General features: G+C 40.9%; 1 protein-coding gene across 3 annotated transcripts in view; it reads right to left on the reverse strand.

The window, feature by feature from the left end:
- The window catches only part of LOC124595298 (ATP-binding cassette sub-family C member 10), a 365583-nt gene that overhangs the window by 331466 nt on the left and 9973 nt on the right, over window positions 1-24144 (reverse strand). Inside the window, exon 2 of one of the 3 annotated variants that reach the window (XM_047134004.1) lies at window positions 15869-15966. The exons of the other annotated variants lie outside the window; for them this stretch is intronic. The gene's annotated coding sequence lies outside the window, so the exon portion shown is untranslated. The remainder of the gene's footprint in view (window positions 1-15868; window positions 15967-24144) is intronic. 3 annotated transcript variants of the gene reach the window in all.

A 24144-nucleotide genomic window follows, 5' to 3' on the forward strand; every position in this document is an offset into this window, starting at 1 on the left:
CTTTGGAACATGACAATCCTGACCTCGATGCCTGTTTCACCAAGTGCACTATCTAGATTCTTCCCTTTGACGTGTTTCTCAGAACTTCACATGTGGGAACTAGTGTTACAACATGTCCTTGATTCTCACAACCCACCTCACCTCAATATCTTCTGCCTCAGCATTTATTCACAGAAACTACTCATTCCTTCACTTGGTTTCAGTTTTCTACATCTTACATTTTCTTACTTCTCTATTTTTCAATGACCACCCCCCCCCCCCCCCCCCCTTTCAACTGTTACGTAAAATGTACTTAGCTTTCCACTCTTATTAGCTCGTGCATGATGTTTGTGCAGTAATCTCTGTCTTGTGTATTACTCTGTCTTCCACCTTTAAGCTCTCAGGTTTTCAAATCTTGCCCGGTGCAGTCTTAAAACTCAGTCTTACCTTCTCATCCCATCCAGTAAGTCTTCCCTGACCTGCAGTTCTGGGTGACTTTCTTGAAATTTGTCCCTTTTCCAAGACCTCTCCAGTCCTTTTCCTTCATCCCTCTTCCTTCCCCTTTAACCCTTCTGCCTGAAGTAGTAGCCACTGGCTAACAAAGATTTTTAAATTTTCTGGCATGGTAGTAGACAACAAGATGCCATTTGTTTGATGACACGTGTGTGTTTAATTACTTTATTTTGCAATACTGTGAGTCTTTTAACATTTGTTTAAATCCCCCACAAAGATTACATCATAATGAATAACAAATTCAAAGTAACATTTATAGACCATCTTTATTGTGTCCACTCTTATGCCACTTGACAAATTTCACTCTGGAAATGAAAGGCTACTCAATTTATTCGCTAAGCAGTCCATGTACTTCCAGTTTAACTTTTTGTCAAGATCTATGCCTACGTATTTTATATGATTTCGGTTGTGACATCTTATCACTAAAAGTTACATTTATGCCTCCCCATTCTAATGATGTAGTTCCGATTTGCCACATATGGATTTTAATGACATTCAGTTTTATTCCATTTTGATGCAACCATGATTCGAGTTCCCCCAAAGTATTTACAACACTGCCTAGAATTTTTTAAGATACCTCATTTTCATTCAGACCTTATGTATCATATGCAAATAAGCTGAAGAAATAGTAATAGTAAGTGATAGATGATTTACATAGAATGGGAGGAGAGAGGGACCCAATAATTAACCTCAAAGAAAATGCCTTCTAGTCAGAGGAATAATTCTTTAAATTTGATTTCACTATTTCTCTTTGTATCCTACCTCTGTTAAATATGAACTGAACCACTGCCTTGATCACATACATCTGTAATCTGTTGTGAAGTAAGGAGTCAGTCACTGAATCAAATGCTTTTTCTGATGTCAGAATATTTCTATATTTTCACCCTTAAAGAGTATGAAGCATTGTTTTTGAGTAAACTCAATGATGGATTTTATAATGATGTTTTCCGTGTTGGAAACCAGATTGGCTTTTAAAATTATGCCATTTATCATATAAAATTATTGAATTTTGTTTTCTGCCAGGTAATTAATTGTGAACTGCAGAGTAATCACGTTGATGTGCCTTATTTTAGCACATTTGGTGAATATCCCTGCTCCAAGAGCTAGCTTATAATCATCGAGAGTGGTTGTCGTGATTGTAGATGTGTAGTTTCTGTATCACACAGATGAATTTCTGACTTTTAAGGAAACATTTAACTCTCCACATAAAAAGATGTGATCTGGTTTCTTCTCCAAGTTTACGTAATTTACCTTGTCCTCACAGGTTGTCACGCCTACATCTAATGCTATTACATTTAAGAATTGCTATAGTACATATTTCACATGTTCTTATTTCGAATCCCATGGCACTTTCCTTGGCGGTGTACTTATCCTCACCAAGGGCCAGCTACACACTTCCGTCCACAATAAAAGTACTAAGAAACAGCAATACTTACATTTTGACAGTTGTCATTCTTTCCATGTCGAACATTCTCTCACATACAAACTTGGCATTTGAGGCAAACATATTTCTTTGATGCTGACTCTTTACAGCAATACACCACCACTCTCGCATCAGTCATCATGGATGTAATTATCCCAACAGCCTAGTTCAAAAGCAGATTTCCTGGGCCATTACATACAATCCCAACCATTCCCTGAAATGAGATCTATTCTGTCTGAGATTTTGCCCACCACACCTAGAATAGCTTTTCGTCACCCTGCCAATCTCCGCAAAATTGTTGTCAAACCCTACGCTCCTTCTGCACCCATCTCCCTACCCCTCTGACTGTCCCCGCAGCAAGACTTGCCCTATGCAACCTCCTACTACTATCTATTCCAGCCCTATAACTAGTAAATCATATGTAGTATAAGCCACTTTTATGTTCCCGGAATTAACGTTTTCCTGCCATTTATGACATTTTCATCATTCCTGTCATATTTTATATGTCAACAATGTTAATTTACACCCAATTTTGCATCAAAATATTTATAATTTTCCTGTGATTTACGCATTACGAAAAAATGTTCATGGACAAGAAATGACAATGGCATGATGTTTGCCGTCCAGCAGTATTTACGAATATTACGTGGTTAAGTTTCTTGAGACCAGTGCACTCTACCCCGCGGATTTGAACCAGTAAACATGTAAAAGTTGGAACCATTCGTGCCATATCTCCCGCTGCTGCCCAGCTCTACTTGGAGTGGTGCTGATGGGAGTAAGTAGGTTCATTCGAATAAAGATATCATGACCAATCAGAACCATTTCCAAACTCTCTCTATTGTGCAAATGTTGTTTCGAGATTGTTTGATCACCATGACAACTTTGTCGAACAATATTTAATGTGTTCCGGCATTTGGCCACTTGTAGCGCTAGTTGACACCGTCATTCACTTTGTGTTGGTCATATGTTTTTCATTTAAACATAGCACTGGTTATGTATACTCCTCATGCTGAGCAAAATGTGTTTCGAGAATTTATTGTTGTTGTCAAGTACAGTACTTTGTGTGTGTGTGTGTGTGTGTGTGTGTGTGTGTGTGTGTGTGTGTGTGTGTGTGTGTGTGATTTTCCACATAACTGAGGAGGCATAGTACCTGATAACCTCAAAAAGACGACTACACACAAAATATTTATGTACATATTTTCACTTGGCAACGGGAGGGAGGGAATTGGGGGGGGGGGGTGGGGGGGGGGGGGGGGGTGGGGGGGTCTCAAAACGCATGCTAAACATGAAAAAATATGTAACTAGTGCAGTATTTCATTATTTAAATAATGAATGACAGCTGCAGGCTTTCAGAAACATCAATTATGACATATGAAATTGAGTCAAACGTTCCTACTTCCCAGACAGTTACCAGCTCCAGTTACATCAGTGGTTTTTATTAGCTAATAAACCTTTATTAGATAATAAACAAGTCCCTGACAAGTCTTTTTATGCCTGTTATGTACATACATAAGGTGCGAAAATGCAATGGGGCATCATAAATGTAACTTTTACAGCTTAAAACATTATTTCCCACCATTTTTTTGAAGTCCCTTGAAAAGTGTAAAAGTGAGGTTTCACTGTACTATCAAAGGGAGAGCCACCTGTGGAACGACATGTCATATATAAACTGATATGTAAACACTGTTTGGCCTTTTATATCGGCATGACTACCACCCAGTTATTAGTCAGAATGACTGGGCATAGGCAGAGGGTGTACACTGGCAACACACAACATCCTATTGCAAAGCGTGCTCTACAACATGATAGTCATGATATCAATGACTGTTTCACCACAAGCGCCATCTGGATTCTTCCCCTAGACACCAGTTTTTCAGAACACCGCAGGTGGAAACTAGCGCTACATGTCCTTGGTTCTTGACACGCATCTGGTCTCTATGTTAATTTCTTCTTCCTCAGCATTTATTCACAGTAACTACTCTTTGCTACAATCCGTTTTAGTTTTCTACCTCTTTCATTGTCTTTCCAATCTATTTTACATCGCCCCTCCCACCTCCGCTATGTACAATGCTCTTAGCTTTTCACTCTTATTAACTCGTGCATGATGTTTTAGTAGTAATCTCTGTCTTGCAAATTACCCTGTCTTCCACCTTAAGCTCTCAGATTTTCAAATCTCGTCTGGGGCTGTCCCAAACGGTCAGTCTTTCCTTCTCATCCCATCCGGTAAGTCTCCCCTGACGTCGAGTTCTGGTTGACTTTACTGAACTATACCCCTTTTCCTTCACCTCTCTTCCTTCCCCTCAACACTTGTGCCAGAAGGAGACACTGGCTCCGAAAGCTTGTAAAAGTTAAATCGTTATCCCATCCTGAATTTCCCATTGTTTGATTTATAAGGAATTCATAGAAATCTGACATCATAAAGTCCAGCCACAGTGGCCAGAGTGGTCATGTGTATGTGAGTTGTGCCTGTGTGTGTGTGTGTGTGTGTGTGTGTGTGTGTGTGTGTGTGTGGGCGCGCGCGCATTTTCTACTTTGGAAGGAGGTCTTTTGGCCAAAACTGAAATGTGTAACAGTCTTTTCATTGGGTCTTTCTGGAGCTCAACATCTCCTCTATCAGGTGAGTCACAATTTAGCCTTTTTTAATCAAAAAAGTAATGAAGTATAGGGAAATTTTCAAATCTTGTCCACTGCAGTTCTCAACAGTCTGTCATTCCTTCTGGTAAGTCTCAGGGTTCTGGGCAACTTTTCCAAACTCTACCCGTTCCTCAAATTTCACCAGTCCTTTCCCTTCACCTATCTTCCTTCTCCTTCAACAAAGTATCCTTAGCTCCAAAAGCTTGCAACTCTCAATATCTTTATGACCTTTATGTGTGTGTTCTCCTGCCACCACTTAGTGAGTACCGGTATATATTAATATTAATATTATTAACATCATCATCATCACTATTGTTTTAAAAATCCCATGAATAATATTAAATATAATCTTTTCATTATTCCATCCTGGACTTCCCACTGTTTGATGTCTGAATAGGGATTACTGTAATACTGTCTTCTATTTCTGCCTGAACAACAGGACACATTGCTTTTTCTTTTGCCTTAGCTCTATGTTGGAGACTGGATGTATTATTTGCCAGTTTTGCCAATACTACTTAATATTGTCTTGCAGGTCATTGACATACATTCTGAACAGCAAGGATACCAACACGTTTTCCTGGTGAGAGGCTGAAGTTACTGCTTTATCTGCCAATGACTTTCCATTCAAGATAATATGCTGTTACCTCCCTATCAAGAAATTCTCAATTCAGTCTCAAATTTTGTTTGATGCCCTAGATGACCATACTTTTGTTAATAAGTGTTGGTATAGCACTGAATCAAATGCTTCTCGGAAGTGAAGAAATACTGCATTTACTTGCCTCTGTAGGTCATTTCTGCAACTATTTTCACAGCCCTATGCTTTTACACATATTGTGCAGTAGTTGCAGTTTGTTTAGAAGTTTCTTAACTGAGGTTAAATAACATAAGATCACTCCAATTTGAGGCATAACATTCAATAATGCCTGGCCAATCTGACTTGTAATGTGGGTTACTCATGAGAATGACCTATGTTCCACTGAAGACGTTCATGCTAGCAGAAGATGATCATGTCTCTTACAAAAATTTTATGTAGTGAGAAAAACACTGTGTGCACCCAGATCTCTGGGTGTGTGCAGTGTGGTGAGTGTGAAAGCACTTGCTGGATGCAGACATTTATGTCTTGGTGATGCACTTTGAGGATGTCATGAAAACTTCAGAAGAAAAGGTGCAAACTAAAATGAAAACACTCAAGACAAATGAAGATTGTAAATTAAGATCTTAAGTCTAGTTCGATGTGGTTGGATGTATTGATTGATGTACCTGACTTTATGAGTTACTGATATTTGGATCTGTCTTCATAATTGATCGTTAGAGATGTGTTTGTTATTTAGTAGCTGGAAGTAGTGACACACACTCTTACAGCATAACCCTTCCTAGAGACAAAGTCAGGAGGAATAAGTGTTCACACACAGCCATGGTACAGAGTAGCCAGACCATGAAGCCAAAACAAAAAGGTGAATGTACTGGAAGAAGAATAGTCCAAATGCAAATTAGACCACATCACACTGACAGATTTGCCACACAGTGTTCCCTACTCATGATGTTACACACACACACACACACACACACACACACACACACACACACAGCAACACCACAGACTCAAAATTGCTTTCTGAGTGTGTGGGTGAGAGTCTGAGTGTGCGAGTGAGTGAGTGATTACCTGTTAACCACATTTGGCAGAATTAGCTTCACATTGATAACACCATGTTAATTGCATGTACAAATAATGTATACTATATTAACCTGTTGTACAGAAGTGTAATCATAATCGTAATACTCAATTTCTACACTACTAGTAACCAAGAATTCTCATGTACTGTAGAATGAATTGTTCATTAACCAGTTATACAACTTACTTTTGAAAGTACTGAAAGGTGTATTGATTGTAGAATGTGGTCATTTATTAAAAACTTTTAAACAGTTGACTGAGAGTGGCCTGTTTTTGTCTGCCTATGCACAGGAATGTCAATACTGTTTTTGTTTTTGGTGTCATGACATTATATGTTCTCTGTGATGTCAACTTCTGCTGTGTTGTTTTAAGGATATAGCGACAATACAGAGATATAAAGATTTATCACTGTCATTATTTTGGTCCTAGCAAATAAAGGATGGCAGTGTTCCCTTGGACCAATGTTACACATGATTACTTGTAGCACCTTTTTCTGAATCAAAAACACATCTCTGACATTACATGAGTGACCCCATAACAACAGCCCATAAGGCATGAGAGACTGAAAAAGTCCAAAGTAAGCTGTCCAGAGAAATTCACTTCTCAACAGGTAACTTCCATATGAGAGAGGACACCTTTCACATCTTTCTGCAGACATGATTAACTTGGAGTTTGAAACCGAGACGTATTCCAAGCAGTTTTACAGATTTTGCTTCTATGTATTTAACTAGTCCCATCAGCAGGTATTGAGTTTTCTCTGGGTTGCACAGTAGTCTATTAGACGAGAACCAGTTTAGTCATAAGGAGAGAGTACTGCATTTTCTGGTGTAACCTTAACATACCTTATTCTGTGATGAATAAAGTTGTGTAGTCCACATAGCAGATAACTAACTAAAGACTAATATAATGAGGCAAACTGTTAATTGCAACAATGAAGAATGGTCCAAGGACAGAGCCCTGAAGCACACCAGATGTGATTCTTCTCGGAAGAATGCTCATTTTCAACTGACACAACTTGCTTCGTGTTATGTAGGTAAGAATTCTTTATTTCCAATGGTGTATTATTCTTCCATAATACTGCAGTAAGATGTCATAGGGGATACAAGCAAATCCTTACTCAAATCACATAGCTTAAGGGACCCTATTCTAATTTTCAAATGCAGTTAATGCCTGATTAACAATTTCAATGACTGCAAAAGTGGTATTTTTCCTTGTTGAAAACCACGCCTTCTACTAGAAAGAAAATTGTATTTTTAAAAGTAGTTGCTAAGCTATATGTGAAAACTGCTTCAAATATTTTGGAGGAAATTGTATCAACAGACACTGATGTGTAGTTCTCGGGGTGATGCTTTTCCCCTTTATATAGAACTAAACTTTTGAAATTTTAAGCTTGTCAAGGAAAACTCCAAACTTTAGACATTTATTAACAATAAAAGCAAGTGGTTTGCAAGTATTGTGTATTGTCCTTTTTATTGTGTAGTTAGATAGGCAGTAGCATTTTATGTTAGAAAATATTGAAACAGCATTTACTATATCTATCGGTGTGACAAGATCACAGTGGAATTCATGTCCACTAGGAAGCTGATCAGCCAGTACATCAATGGCTGATGTGTTTGGTTAATTTTAGATTTTAATTCATTTACTATAATAGTAAAGTATTTACTGAGCTCTCCTGGCTCAAGCAGAATGTCATTAGTTTGGATAGAAGCAAATTCTTATGTTATAATATCCCAGGCAGCCTTGCATTTGTCTGTAGCTCCTTCTATGTAATTTTCACAGGCAACTTCTTTGGCAAGCTTAAGTTTGACTTTATAACATGTTCTGCCTCCCCCTCCCCCCCCCCCCCCCCTCCTGCCCCAGGTACGACAACAAAATATTCAGGACAGACATTTGAAAAAGATTAGAGAGATTAGATTAGATTAATACTAGTTCCATGGATCATGAATACGATATTTCGTAATGATGGGGAACGAGTCAAATTTTCCAATACATGGCATAATTAAGTTAATTTAACAACATAATTAAGTTAATAAAACAACTTTTTTTATATAATTTTTTTGTTTTTTTTTTTTCTTTTTTTCTTAATTTATATCTAAAAATTCCTCTATGGAATAGGAGTTGTCATTCAGAAATTCTTTTAATTTCTTCTTAAATACTTGTTGGTTATCTGTCAGACTTTTGATACTATTTGGTAAGTGACCAAAGACTTTAGTGGCAGTATAATTCACCCCTTTCTGTGTCAAAGTTAGATTTAATCTTGAATAGTGAAGATCATCCTTTCTCCTAGTATTGTAGTTATGCACACTGCTATTACTTTTGAATTGGGTTTGGTTGTTAATAACAAATTTCATAAGAGAGTATATATACTGAGAAGCTACTGTGAATATCCCTAGATCCTTAAATAAATGTCTGCAGGATGATCTTGGGTGGACTCCAGCTATTATTCTGATTACACGCTTTTGTGCAATAAATACTTTATTCCTCAGTGATGAATTACCCCAAAATATAATGCCATATGCAAGCAATGAGTGAAAATAGCTGTAGTAAGCTAATTTACTAAGATGTTTATCACCAAAATTTGCAATGACCCTTATTGCATAAGTAGCCGAACTCAAACGTTTCAGCAGATCATCAATGTGTTTCTTCCAATTTAATCTCTCATCAATGGGCTCTCATCAATGGACACACCTAAAAATTTTGAATATTCTACCTTAGCTATATGCTTCTGATTAAGGTCTATATTTATTAATGGCGTTATACCATTCACTGTATGGAACTGCATGCACTGTGTCTTATCAAAATTCAGTGAGAGTCCGTTTACAAGGAACCACTTAGTAATTTTCTGAAAGACATTATTGACAATTCCATCAGTTAATTCTTGTTTGTCAGGTGTGATTACTATACTTGTATCATCAGCAAAGAGAACTAGCTTTGTCTCTTCATGAATATAGAATGGCAAGTCATTAATATATATTAAGAACAACAAAGGACCCAAGACCAACCCTTGTGGAACCCCATTCTTGATAGTTCCCCAGTTTGAGGAATGAGCTGATCTTTGCATATTATGAGAACTGCTTATTTCAACTTTCTGCGCTCTTCCAGTTAGGTACGAATTAAACCATTTGTGCGCTGTCCCACTCATGCCACAATACTTGAGCTCGTCTAGCAGAATTTCATGATTTACACAATCAAAAGCCTTTCAGAGATCACAAAAAATCCCAATGGGTGGTGTTCAGTTATTCAGATCATTCAAAATTTGACTGGTGTAAGCATATATCGCATTTTCTGTTGAAAAACCTTTCTGGAAACCAAACTGACATTTTGTTAGTACTTAATTTTTACAGATATGTGAAGCTACTCTTGAATACATTACTTTCTCAAAAATTTTGGATAAGTCCCTCCATCACATTAATGATAAGAATGGACATTTGTTACATGAAGGAAGTAGTTGCTCATGTGGCAACAGTTTCAACAGATTTTACAAGTGCATAAATAAGAAATAGCGATCTGAATTACAAATGTCATTCGGAATTACATGAATGCCTTACACACACTTTCTGGGATACCTCTCCATATTCCCCAGAAAAGGAAAAAATGTGTGTGTGTGTGGGGGGGGCACTCTATAGTTTAAGAAGTTCTGATGTATGTGAAAGTGATAAAACTTGTTCAAAGAAAATTTCAATTATATCACAAACATCTGAGAGAGACCCAAAATGCCTTACTGGAAAACATCACTAACTTGATCTCATATTTTAAGGAGAAAACAGCACACTTACAAGATATTAGTCCCAGAAAACAACCCCATAAGAAAATTTAGGCCATAATTATGATAATATGCAGTTATGACCTTGTGAAAGGAAAGTTTTTAAACGTGCATGCGCCTGTTGTCACACACTCCGCTTCGCTGCACAATTTAATGCCAACATGTGAAGTACTATATGGTGGAGTGGTAAGACAATACTGTTTTGGCAGTGGTTTCTAATCTGTAGCTGGTGACAGAGATCTCTTTGTTTTGAACATTTTTATGTTGCAATTCACAAATGCAGTGTAAATGAATGAAATTAAAATGTATGTCATAGCATTTAATTGTTGGCATCAACATCACTGTTCATCATTATTTTCTTTAGATTTTAAAGCTGACACTGTTAAAGTGAAGTACATCTGTAGGAAAAGTGCTATTCTTCTATATGATCAGCATGATTAAAATGTAAATGGAAAATCGTTAACTACATTTCATAGCAATTGTCGAGTTGCTTAGGTTCATTCACTTTGATTTTGAGTTTTTTATATAACTGCAGAATATCAGTACAAGAATACTTTCAAAATAACATTGAATGATGTGTGTGTGATGCTGATTTATTACATATTCATATTACTTACCTTTTTTTCTGGACAGAATATGTTCTATAACAAAATTTTGAAAGGGTCAGATGTGTCCACGTCTCGACTCCTCTTCCCTTCAACATCACGTGAATGCAAGGGTTCTTGTTGTCACTTTGCCGTGCAGTACTTCATAGCTGGGCATTAGGTGGCTGCAGTGGGACGAAGCAAGTTGTAAACAATAGGTGTCATGCGGAAGTTCAAAAGCTGTACATTTAGAAGGTAATAACTTCACGTTAGCAGAATTATGGCCCAAATTTTCACAAGGGCTCAACTGCTGGGGCAGATATCTTGCAAGTGCGATTTTTCTCTTTAACACATGAGGTCAAGTTGGCGATGTTTCCCTATTAGTCATTTTTTTTTTGCATTATTGTGTACAGAATTTTGTATATTGGTAAAAGTTTACAACACAATTCGACACTGACACAATGTGAGCCATAATTTTTAGAGGAAACTATTTTGCATCAGGATGATGACACCTTCACAAAGTGTTATGTTGAGGGCACTGAGAGACAGAATATGTTACTTACAGGCCAGTAATAAGTACTCCACAATATGCCAACATCTGGCGTCTAACAGAAAATGTCAGTAAGACAAATGTCTTTGTGCAGGAATTACAGATTTCCATCAAAATTTGCATCAAATATCCACAGAAGTTTGCATTATGTGAGCTATTCATTAGTATGTATCATGCTTGTGATGGTGTAGTGACAAGCCTAATTATTGTGAAATCTGCAATATTGTTATTGGACAAAGGATAAGTGGATTTTCTTCACCAATAGTACCACATCAGTTTGTAGAATGATTCTCAAGCTCTGGCGCCTCCAACAGAGATTCACCTGACTTCAACGATCACCTTTTGCAGGCACCATTGTCATTAATGGCTAAATTTTATTGCCTGTAATGGACATTTCCAGAAATTGTGAAAATTCATCCTATTTCAGCTAATTTTCACCGAGGGAATTTCAATTCACCATCAGATCATTTGGAATCGAACTATTACCACATACCTTTACCTAGATTGTTTGAAACTGTTATGTAATTAATGTTTAGTTCCAGTTAATATGCCAATGTTGCTCAAGTTTTCTGAAGTTCGTAAAATTCTCCAGTTATTTTTTGAGAATATTGAGATGCAATGACGACACAAAATTTCCACACAGAAAACAATCCGCTTTGCGCCTCATGTACTGATACTACATTATGTTCACAAATATCACAAATTGTTTATGGCAATCGAACAGTTATCGTTCCTTTTTGTACACATCTTTCAAAATGTATAAATTTTCTCGTGTGTTTTCATCCAGATTCAAGTAAAAAAACCATTTCTTACACAAACTGTACTTGGAAAATATCAGATTGGAATAGTATTTCAGCCGAGCGGTTTAAGGCGCTGCACTCATGGACTGTGCGGCTGGTCCTGGTGGAGGTTCGATTCCTCTCTCGGGCATGGGTGTGTGTGTTTGTCCTTAGGATAATTTAGGTAAAGTAGTGTGTAAGCTTACGGATTGATGACCTTAGCAGTTAAGTCCCATAAGATTTTAATATTAAAAAAAATAGTATTTCCAGGATTATTCAATCGCAAAACCATCTACAGCAGAATATGAACAAACTACTTCTCCATCAATTTACATTGCACTCATTTTGAGTCTTAAATTGTAATAAAGCTGACATAAATTTAAATTCTCTCTTCTGTATAACTATAAAAAGTTTACATACATTGTTCTAAATTTTTTCTTCTCGATTATAATTATAATTTAAAAACATTCAATACCTTTGCTTCACTAAATTACTGTGTTATATTTTAAGTGAATTCTTTATTCAGTTGGGAACATGTTCAGTCCATAAGATAACTGGGGTTTGATAATGCGACTCGGGTCTAAAAGGTTGTTGACCCCCAAGTTTGACCAACTTCTGGGCAGGTGACCAAAGAGTCTCTCACCAAATTGTGTACATTATAAAAAACCTGGGATATATACTTAATACCATATCGAAAAGACTAGCTTAATAAAGAGATCGCCCTAAAGAGCTCCTGTACACCACACTGACAATTTTATTTCTGCATCCAATCTTGGTCATCTCCTACAGTTTTCTCTAACACTACAGAGATTATTTCCTGTTGTCTTAACACATTTCTGTCATACTGTTCCTTCTTTTTATCAACATTCCCTAAAAATTTTTGTTCTTGCCAGTTCTACAGAGAATCACCTCATTTATTATTTTATCAGTCCACTTGATCTTCAGCATCCTTCTATAGCACCACATTTCAACTGCTGTGACTCTCTTCCATTCGGCTTCCTCCAAAGTCAATGATTCACTTCCATACAATGTTGTGCACCAGATGTATATTCTCAGAAAGTTCTTCATGAAATTAAGGCCAATATTTCATACTAGTAGACTTGCTTTAGCCAGAATGCCTTCTTTGCCCGTGCCTGTCTGATTTTATACTTTCGTTGCTGTGTTCATCATCTGTTATTTTGCTCCTAAGACAGCAAAATGCTTTCACTTTGTTTACTTCACAGTCCTCAATTTTGATGTTAAGTTTTTCCCAGTTTTGATGTTAAGTTTATCATAAATCTCATTTCTGCTACTCGTCATCACTTTCATCTTTCTTTGGTTTACTCTCAGTTCATATACTGTACCCAATAGACTGTTGATTCCATTTAGTATGTCCTGTAATTCTTTCTCGTTTACACTGAAGATAGCAATATCATAAGCAAATCTTGTCATCCACATTCTTTTACCCTGAATTCCAATGTCTTTCCTGAAACTATCTTTTACTTCAATCATTACGTCTTTGATGTAGAGATTGAGCAATAGGGGAGGAAGACCACTTCCTTGTCTTACAGCTTTCATAGTCCAAGTACTTCATTCTTAGTCTTTCACTCTTATTGTTCCTTCTTGGTGCTTATAAATATTATATGTTACTTGTCTTTCACTAGAGCTTATGCCTATTTTTCTGGGAATTTCAAACACTGCACACTACTTTACATTACTGAATGCTTTTCTATATCAGCAAAACCTATTAAGGTGTGTGTAATTTTCTTAAGTCTTGTTTTCATTATCAAGTGGAATGTCAGAACTGTCTCTGGTGCCTGATCTGTCCAAAACACAAAAAAAAACAAAGTTTTGTCTGAGGAATAAAGAAGATAACAGGAAAATGAGAATCAGGTTGGTAGATTCAGAGCTTGAACACTGCTCCAACACAAAATATCTTGAGATCACCTTGGGCCACACAATTACATACAAATAAGATTATGGACACAAAATAAAAAGTAGCTACTGCACATTACGTCATAAGGAAACTGGTGGGCAGCACTTGGGGGTGCACACTCAGCAGTACTGCATGTATCAGCCTTGTACCCTGCTATTCTACTGTAGAACATGCTTACCCTACTTCACAGAAATCGGCACATACTACGCAGGCAGAAGTAGCCTTGAATGAAACCTGCAGATTAATTACAGGGTGCCATATTTTGAAACCAACTGACCAAGTCTACATACTAACTGTAATTTCACCACCTAGCATAAGACATGAAAGGACGCACATGCGGAAAGGTATAAAGTAGAACATAATAGACACCCTCTGAAAGGACATCAACCACCTACACAGAGACTGAACACTAAGAAAACTTCCTAAGCTTACAAGTCCTCCAAATGTCACATATAGTGAATCTAGACTCAACGTGACAAATCAGACTCAAGAAACTGGAGAACAGCGCGTCTCCTACAGAAGCCTTATCATCTACTGGAAACCTGAACTGAAAGATTTGGAAGAACCTAAGCAGTAGGAAGGGCCAACTGTTCAGCACTTGTCCTCTTGTCCATACATCCCGCAATATGTAAATTGGAAGATCTTCTGGCCGGAGACGACATTTTGGGACTGCCATGTTTCTGGGCTTAAATAATTTAACAATCATTACTAATTAATTAATACTGGGGTTTTAAATTTTGTCATCCATTAGAAATCATGAATAAAATTTTGCAACCGTAAAAAAATACTGTTTTCATTCGTTACAAATTAGATTTGCTGATGTCAGCCACAATTTTCCTTTATTTATTTTACGCAGAATGCAATTTAGGAAATAAGTCCCATTATCAAGTGTGTTTTTCACATATTATAACCTGTTTTAGTTCCGGAGGTTTGCGTTTATATTATAATAAACACAGTATAGTAAAGCTGTAGCTCACACATCCTAATCATCATGCCCATAAATATCATAATACATAAATGCACTGTGAAGAAAATATATAAAGGAAAATAATGAGTGGCAGCAGCAAACATTACTTTATAGCAAACAAAATCATTGAAGTTTAAAGTTTTTCTTTTTCTACTGTTGCGTACCAGTTTTCTTTACTGCAGTTGTTGATACATTTTTGTATTATTTAAAATTAGAGTTTCAATGCCCTTACGTCACTGCACACTGTATGGAATGCTTTTGGCATGAAATAAACAAATAGTTGCCAACGACTCCTTGGTACTTCTCAATACACAGCTTGCACATGAATAATGTCTTGATAGGAGACAGAAACTATTGGAATTGTCTGAGAACAGCAAAATACAAAAGTTTAAGCTAAAAATAGAACCACACAAACTCATACTAATCTGAATTCAATACCTGAAAGAAATGCAAACTTGTTTCCCTGCACACTTAACTATGAAAATTGATAGTTAACCATTACAAACATCACTAATACCAAGAAGAGAAAATAATAGACTTTTGAAAAAAACACAATAATATGAGGGGGAAAAAAAGAATGAAATGCTGTTGACTACACTGAAGGAATATGACAGAAATATCTAGAAGATGATACTACAATATAACAAAGTTACAAGAAAAAGAACAAGTACAAATAAAGTATGAAGAAAATAAAACAGGTAATTTTGCTTGCTGTGCAGATACCATTGCTACAACAAACAGGAAGGTTATACTGAAAGTGTTTAAAGATTGCTTTCCAACTTCATACTTCACTTGGTAAAACTAGCATGAGTAGGCATAACAAATTGTGAAAACTGGTATGTACCTGGCGTATAGCCAGAAGTTAACAAACAAAGTGAGTTCATATATGGAAAATTGATATAACTGAGAATGATGGGCTAACAATGAAAATGCTAAAGACATTATGAAAATGCAACTTGTAGAAGTATTCATAGTAATAAATTATACGTCCAAGGATTATTTAACAATGACATACAAACTGTCAGCTTAATAAAAGGAAAACGTAAGTCACACATACAGACATACAGGATTAACTGAGTCATCCATTACCTCTTGACCAACTGACTATGAAGCTGTCACCTTCCAACTAACATGGACCTCTGGCTGCACTACTGATAAGGCTGTCACAACATCATAAGTTCCAAAACCTATTACAGATACAAAAGAAATATTCTCAGTGTTATGTTCTCTTTTCAATTCCAGGCATCCATCACATACCACATATACCACATCATCATTACATTATGGGACAAAACTGCAGTAGGTTCAGCCTTTGCCTTGTTCAAGCAACCAGCATTTGCTGAAGTAATTCAGGAAAACCACCAAAAATCCAAATGAGAAAAGGTGGATGGAGAATGAGCCTTTGTCCTCCCAAATATGAGGTCAGTGTATCAGCAGACGCACTAATACATTTGTACCTATGTACACGAAACCAGACTAGAGAAAATCCAGTATGGAATAATGACAGTATTATGAATAGGATAGCTTGCTATGCACCAAATAGTGGATATGTTGATCCACAGACCGGCACAACAAGAAGACTGGTAAACAAGTGAGCTTTGGCCAACAGGCCTTCATCTGAAGTAGACAACACACACAACTATTCATGCTAGCACAGCTCACACATACAACCACTGTCTCTGGCCACCGAGATCAAACTGTGTGAAACCAAGTATGATGGGAGGTGCAATCTTGGTGGTGAAATTCCAGAAATCCAATAGGATCTCCAGTCTCTCCTCGAATCCTAGCCCCATCCCAGAATATCTCTCTCTCTCTCTCTCTCTCTCTCTCTCTCTCTCTCTCTCTCTCTCCCTCTCTCTCTCTCTCTCCCCCCCCCCCCCCCCACTCCTACTTTCTACATGCTTAATTGCTTAATGAAGTCCATAAACCCAACCACCTACAATACCCCAATGTGGCAAGTTACTGTGCCCTGACTGACAGAATCTCTACTCTCATAAACCAACACCTTCAGCCTATCACCCACAACCGACCCTCCAATATAAAAGACATCAAACATTTCCTCCATCGACACCCCACAGTTCCTGTTCCTTTACCACACAGTGCCTTGTTCATCACTACTAATGCCACCTCCTTTTACACTAGCATCCCTAAAGCTTGTGACGTTGCTGCTATTGAACACCTTTCCCAACAGCTGACAGATTCCAAACCTACAATGTCCTTCCTGGCCACCATTACCAGCTGTGTCCTCATCCACAATTACTTCATCTATGAAAACATCACCTACAAACAAAACCATGGTACAGCAATGGGCACCCTCATAGCACTATATTATGCCAGCTTATTCATGGGTCATCTAGTGGAAACCTTCTGTCACCTGGTTCAGATTCACTGATGAGATCTATGTGGTCTGGATCAACAGTGAGGACACCCTATCCACATTCCTCCACAATCTCAACACCTTCTCCCCCACTCATTTCACTTGGTTCTCCTCAACCCAAGCCACCTCCCTCAACACTGAACACTACAAATACGGCTACATCAGTACCTCTATGCACATCAAATCTACCAACCTCCAGCATTACCTGCATTTCAACAGTTGGTTGGTTGGTTGGTTGGTTTTGGGGTTTGATGGGGGCTAAACATTGAGGTCATCAGTCCCCTGTTCCAAACAGACATACTTGCAAAAGGCCTATACAGTAAAAGCGTAACCTCTGCACCCAGAGGGAGGGAACACCAAGGGTACACAGCTAAAATGAACACCGCAATAACACAAAATAGAGGACACTTAAAAGGAGCAGAGCAAATAGTTGAAGAGAGTAAAACAGACTACAGTGGTTGATGGATCAAGTAAAAGGTCAACCACTCAACTACAAAAGAAGAACCTCCAGCTGGAAAGCGTTGACAGAGGTACCAACACAACTTGTTACCATGGAAGACCCTATTTTGGTATCCACGTCACAATTAAAAGTCGCTGGAGTGGGTGTAGCCTGAGAAATCATGCGAGAGCGCCCACACTAGAGTGAGTGATAAAACCCAGCTGCATGGATAAAACGTAAAACTGAGTCAGCTATAGAGGCATCGTCACCTAGAACTGAAGGAAGTGCAGCTGGTAAATTAAAGGACAGCCACAAGAGGGCTAAAAGAGGATAGTCCTTCTGAAGATGGACCACTGTCAGCCCTGCATCACAGCGACACTTGGGCGGGTTCTCACGGCGAAGGAGATACCTGTGGGTCAACCATGTATGTCCAATTCGGTGACGGCAGAGAACAATTGAGTCCCTACGCGTGCTCCTCAACGATTAGTTCCATATGGCCGTGGACGACTTTACCATGCGGAGCTTATTTGGCGTGTTCAAGACAGACCATTCAGAGCTCCAGACATCGCAGACCTTGCGATGTAGGGCTGACCAGAGGTCTCTTTCCACGAGACCAAGCTCCAGGGATGGCGAAGTGGTGGCCTGCTTGGCCAACCGATCGACACATTCGTTTCCTGGAATGCCGATATGGCCCAGGGTCCACACAAATGTCGCTGAACGACCACACTCGGCGAGAGCAAAAACAGCATCTTGAATACCGCGCACCAAAGGGTCCCGAGAAAAACACTGGTTGAGTGCTTGCAATCCACTCAGGGAGTCACTGCATATGACAAATGACTCCCCAGTGCAGGAGGAAAGGTGAGCGAGTGCACGATAAAGAGCAACCAGCTCCGCAGTGAAAACACTGCTCCCACAAGGCAGGGAATGCTGCTCAACATAGTCACCACGGATGAAAGCAAACGTAGTGCGTCCATCGACTACAGAACCATCGGTGTAGACTACATCTGCATCGCGAAACGAGGCAAGAAGAGCCATGAATTGTTGACAAAGACTGGCAGGTGGAATGGAGGACTTTGAGTCGCAGGACAAATCCAAGCAAAGCCGCAAGCGAGGGAGGGACCAAGGAGGGGTAGAAGAAGAGGGCCGAAAGGATGGAGGAAGGGGAAAGGACTCGAGTGACGAGAGAAGGGAACAAACATGGACCGCGATCAGAAGACCCGACCTAGGCCGCCGTCTTGGGGAGGGGAGTGCAGAAGATGGAAAAAGGAGCCTATGGTTTCGGTGGTCGGGCAAGGCATGGACGCGGGCGATGTATGACGCAAGCAACTGTTGTCAGCGTAAGCGTAAGGGAGGGATGCCAGCTTCTACAAGAGGGCTATTCACCGGACTAGTGCGGAAGGCACCTGTTGCCAATCTGATGCTACAATGGAGAAATGGGTCGAGGGTCCGCAACGTTGAAGGTGCTGCTGAGTCGTACACCACTCTCCCGTAGTCGAGACAGGACTGGACCAAGGCATTATAGAGCTGTAGGAGGGTTGTTCGTGCAGCCCCCCAAATGGTGTGGCTGAGGCAGCGAAGGATGTTGAGGTACCGCCAGCACCGTTGTTTAAGCTCACAAAGATGAGGTGTCCATGTGAGCTGAGCATCAAACAGCATGCCAAGAAAGCAATGCGTCTTCTCAATACGAAGGAGTTCATTGGCAAGGTAGAGCTCTGGATGGAGGTGGACCGTTCGACGACGACAGAAATGCATCACTCAGGTCTTAAGAGGCTGAGAACTGAAAACCATGGTTGGATGCTCAAAAATGTGCCTTATGGATAGCTCCCTGCAGCTGCCGTTCAGCGACACTGGTGCTTGGGGAACTGTAATAAAGACAAAAGTCATCGTCATATAGAGAGGAACAGACTAAGGAGCCCACCGCAGCCGCAAGACCATTAATTGCCACCAAAAAGAGGGAACACAGAGAACCAAGCCCTGCGGGACACCGTTCTCCTGAATATGAGCAGAGCTAAAATAAGTGCCAACTCTAACCCGAAAGGAGTGATTGGAGAGAAAATTCCACAGAAAAATCGGAAGTGGACCCTGTAAGCCCCATTCGTGCAGTGTAGCGAGGTTATGATGGTGCCAAGTGGTATTGTACGCCTTCCGAAGATCAAAGAAAACAGCAACTAGATGTTCTCGCTGAGTAAAAGCTGTAAGAATAGCTGAATCTAGCGAGACTAAATTGTTGATCGCTGAACGGCCCTGACGGAAGCCCTCCTGTCGCTAGGCCAGGAGGCCCCAAGCTTTGAGGATCCACATGAGCCGCCGACTCACCATCCGTTCCAGGAGTTTGCACATAACGTTGTTAAGGCTGATACAGCAATAGCTATCAACCACCAGCGAATCTGCACCAGGTTTCAGCACCGGAATGGTAACGCTATCCTGCCAACGAGTTGGGAAAACTCCCTCCGTCCAGATGCGGTTAAACTGGGTTGTAATTCACCCTGGCAGTGCGCCGAGAGATGGCAAAGAAACGTTGTGAATTCGGTCTGGACCTGAAGAGGTATCAGGGCAAGCTTTGGAACACCCATTCACTAAACGGGGCACTATATCGTTCCCAACGGTGCATGTGAAACGACAACTGCGTACACTCAGCTTGCTCTTTAATGGCGTGGAATTCTGCACTGTAGCCTGCTGTCACGGAACTACGAGCGAAGTACTCTGACAGATGTTCGGCAATGGCGATTGGTACAAAGTGTACCCCGAAGAGAAAGGCACGGGACAGACGCATGAGGGTGAAAGCCAAAAATGTGCTGAACCCGCGACCACACCTGAGATGGGGAGGTGCGAGAACCTATGGTGGCAACACATCGTTCCCAGCAGTCCTGTTTGCTCCACCAGATTAACCGCCGAACCCGGGCCTGCAGCCGTTTAAAGGCAACCACATTCTCTATGGAAGGATGAAGCCGGTGTCGTTGCAGGGCTCACAGGCAGTCCCGAATAGCTTCTGCAATCTCTGGTATCCACCAAGGGACTGACTTACGCCTTAGGGTACTTGAAGAACAGGGGCCACAGGGGACAGTTGCCTCGGCAGCAGAAACAATGGCCATAGTGCCCTCGTCCACTGCCAAAGGGCCTGTAACCACGGAAGGGAGGGCACCAAGCGATCCCTTCTGCGCAAGGGGAGCCGGAGGAGGCGGGCACTTCTCGGGCTCAGAGGTGGGGACTGAAGTCCCCAAAGAACGAGGGGTTGCTACCCCCGATGTTGAAAACAGGGGAGCAACGGAAGAGGGTATTCCCCCAACTACCAGGGGGACAGGAATAGACGGCCGGGCTGGAGGGCCCACAAAAAGCAGCTGAGCTTGGGGGCTTATCGCCAGGGATGGCAACATCGAAGCTGCTGCAGCATACGTCGATGAAATGCGCACAGGGTGAAGTCGGTCGTACTTGCGTTTAGCCTCTGTATAAGTGAGCCTGTCCAAGGTCTTATACTCCATAATCTTCTGTTCTTTTTGATAAACCGCGCAGTCTGACGAGCAAGGTGAATGTTTCTGTCTGCAGTTGACACAAACAGGGGGCGGCGAATATGGGACGTTGGGGTGGGAAGCATGTCCACAATCCCGACAGGTAGGGTTGGCGTCAAATCTCAATGACATATGCCCAAACCTCCAGCACTTTTAAAGCAGCGCATGGTAGGAGGGACGTAAGGCTTAACATCACATCAATATATCATCACCTTGACCTTCTCAGGCAGGGTGTCACCCTCGAAAGCCAAGATGAAGGTGCCGGTGGTGACCCTACTATCTTTAGGTCCCCTGAAGACACGTCTTACAAAGTGGACACCGCGGCGTTCCAGATCTGCACGGAGCTCGTCGTCAGACTGCAACAACATGTCACAATGAAAAATAAGTCCCTGAACCATATTGAGGCTCTTATGAGGCGTAATGGAGACTGCAGCATCACCGAGCTTGTCACAAGCAAGCAATGCCCATGAGTGTGCTGGGGATGCTATCTGTATGAGAACTGCTCCAGACCTCATTTTAGACATGCACTCAACTTCACCAAACTTGTCCTCTAAATTTTCCACAAAAAACTGAGGCTTTGTGGTCAGAAACGAGTCCCCATCTGTTCGGCTGCAAGCCAGAAATTGAGGAGAATACGTCTCACCAGGTAATTTAGACCGCCGTTCCTCCCCTGGTGTGGGCAGGGAAGGGAACAATTGGGGGTCATACGTTAAAACATTGAACTTTCCTTTCTTAGAGACTCGTGATTGCGCACTATTCATATTTCTTTTCATGGTGGTCCCACGAGCAGCTAGGGAAAGGAATGTCCACCCAGACAGAGCCCCGCTTGCCTGGGTAAGCCTAATACAACCAGGGGGCGGCAGGTTCCCCAGAGGTCGCCTGCTAGCAACTGTACTACGTCAACGGCCATGCGTCTCCTCGGTGCACAGCACACCTTGAGATCGAGGTTTTTTTTTATAGAGGTTTATACCATCATCGCGACCCAGGCAGTTAAGCCAAGATCCCCGGGCTCTGTACCGTACAACGTTCCACCGTCACGCCTTACGGTGGTCGTTGAAGCACGCTCAGAGCTTACGGTATTGAGGACTGGTGGCGCTTCCCATTCCCCAGCTCCGGGACCCCGGGGTCGCCAAGCCTGTAGCCAGCAACTAAATGCTGAGCCCCCTGAGGGTATTTCAACAGTTGTCACTCATTCCATACTAAGAACTCCCTTCCACATAGCCTAACCACTCGTGGCTGTCTCATCTGTAGTGACAAGCCGCCTCTTTCCAAATATATCAAGGGTCTGACTGAAGCCTTCACAGAGCAAAATTACACTACCAATCTATCTCAGAAATAGATCCCCCATGCCTTCGCTCTCCAGCCACTCACCATCTCCCGAAGAACCACCACCCGCCACAAAGCAGCATTCCCTCATGGCACTGTACCACCTAGGCGTGTAGCAATTGAATCACATTCTCCACCAGGGTTTAGAGTACCTTTCATTGTGCTTTGAAATGAGGAATATCCTACCCATTATCCTTCCTACCCCTCCCACAATGGTATTCTACCATCCACCAAACCAACATAATATTTCCGTGCATCCCTATTCCATCACTCCTCCCTAGCCCTTGCCTCATGGCTCATATCGCTGTAATAGACCTAGGTGCAATACCTGTCCCCTACGTGATCCCAACACCACCTACTCCCGTTCAGTCACAAGCATCACCTATCCTATCAAAGGCAGGGCTACCTGTGAAAACAGTTGTATGATCTACAAGTTAAGCTGTGACATACTGTGCTGCATTCTGTGTGAGCATGGGCATGGAAATCAACAAGCTATCTGTCCGCTTGAATTGCTAACAACAAACTGTGGCCAAGAAAAAGTTGGACCAACCAGTTGCTGAGCATGCTGCCCAACACATTGTTCTTCACTTCCGCGATTGCTTCACAGCCTGTGCCATATGGATTGTTCCTACCAACACCAGCGTTTTTTTAATTGCACAGGTGGAAATTCTCCCAGCAATATATCCTATGTTCCCGTAACACCACTGGCCTCAACCTTCATTAGTCACTGTCCTTCACCCACGTATCACCTTCCTCGCTCCAAATCTAGCACTAAACAGCCTTCTATTCCACTAACGCACCCACAATCTTTTTACTTCTCTCCTTTTCTGCTCTCTCCATCCCCCCCCCCCCCCCCCCCATCTTAACCTTCCAACTGCACCTAGCTGTCCTACTCTGTCCCCACCAAGTGTCTGCGTGCTCCCGCAAACCGTCCCACATTCCTACCCTGTTATTCCTCCCCTTCCACATCCTAGGCTGCTCCTTAAGCCCCACCACCAAGACGGTTTCTCCCATCATGGGCAGTTGCTCGCAATCCAGTCTCGGTGGCCAGGGATAGCGGTCATGAACATGTGAGTTGTGATTGCATGAGTGTGTCTACTTCAGAAGAAGGCCTTTTGGGCAAAAGCTCGCTTGTTTAGCAGTCTTTTCATTGTGCCTATCTGCAACAGCACTATATGGTGAGTAGCAATCTATCCTTTTCGTAATACTGTGAAACAAACCAGGTCAGGCATAACCTAGTTTCATAAGTGGCTGTAGAACATAGTAATGAGTAGGAGTTACAACTTTGTTTGGAATATATACACAGCTATCACTCCATTTCATCAAAAAGTAGATGTTAATGTGTGTGTGTGTGTGTGTGTGTGTGTGTGTGTGTGTGTGTGTGTGTGTGTGTGTGTCAATCCATGGACCTAACTTAATCCTACAATTAACACACAGCTGTTATTTAGTCACATCAAGAGAATGAACAGTTCAGAATCAATTCCACAGCAAAGGCTTTAGATATGAAGCACTAGGTTCCCCATTTTACTTGGACCTCTACCTGGAAAAGGGGTTTGGTCAGGGGTTTGATCAGGAGACTTTACTTCACAGAAACTATTTCCTGTACCTTAATGGAGATCTTTAAATCAATTAGGTAGGGTAAAAAAGAAAATGCATTAATGGACACTATTTAAACTGCCTTATACTGAAAAAATAATAATATACCATGATCAGCCAG

The sequence above is a fragment of the Schistocerca americana genome, chromosome 1, assembly GCF_021461395.2.
Source record: "Schistocerca americana isolate TAMUIC-IGC-003095 chromosome 1, iqSchAmer2.1, whole genome shotgun sequence".
NCBI classification, from domain to species: domain Eukaryota; kingdom Metazoa; phylum Arthropoda; class Insecta; order Orthoptera; family Acrididae; genus Schistocerca; species Schistocerca americana.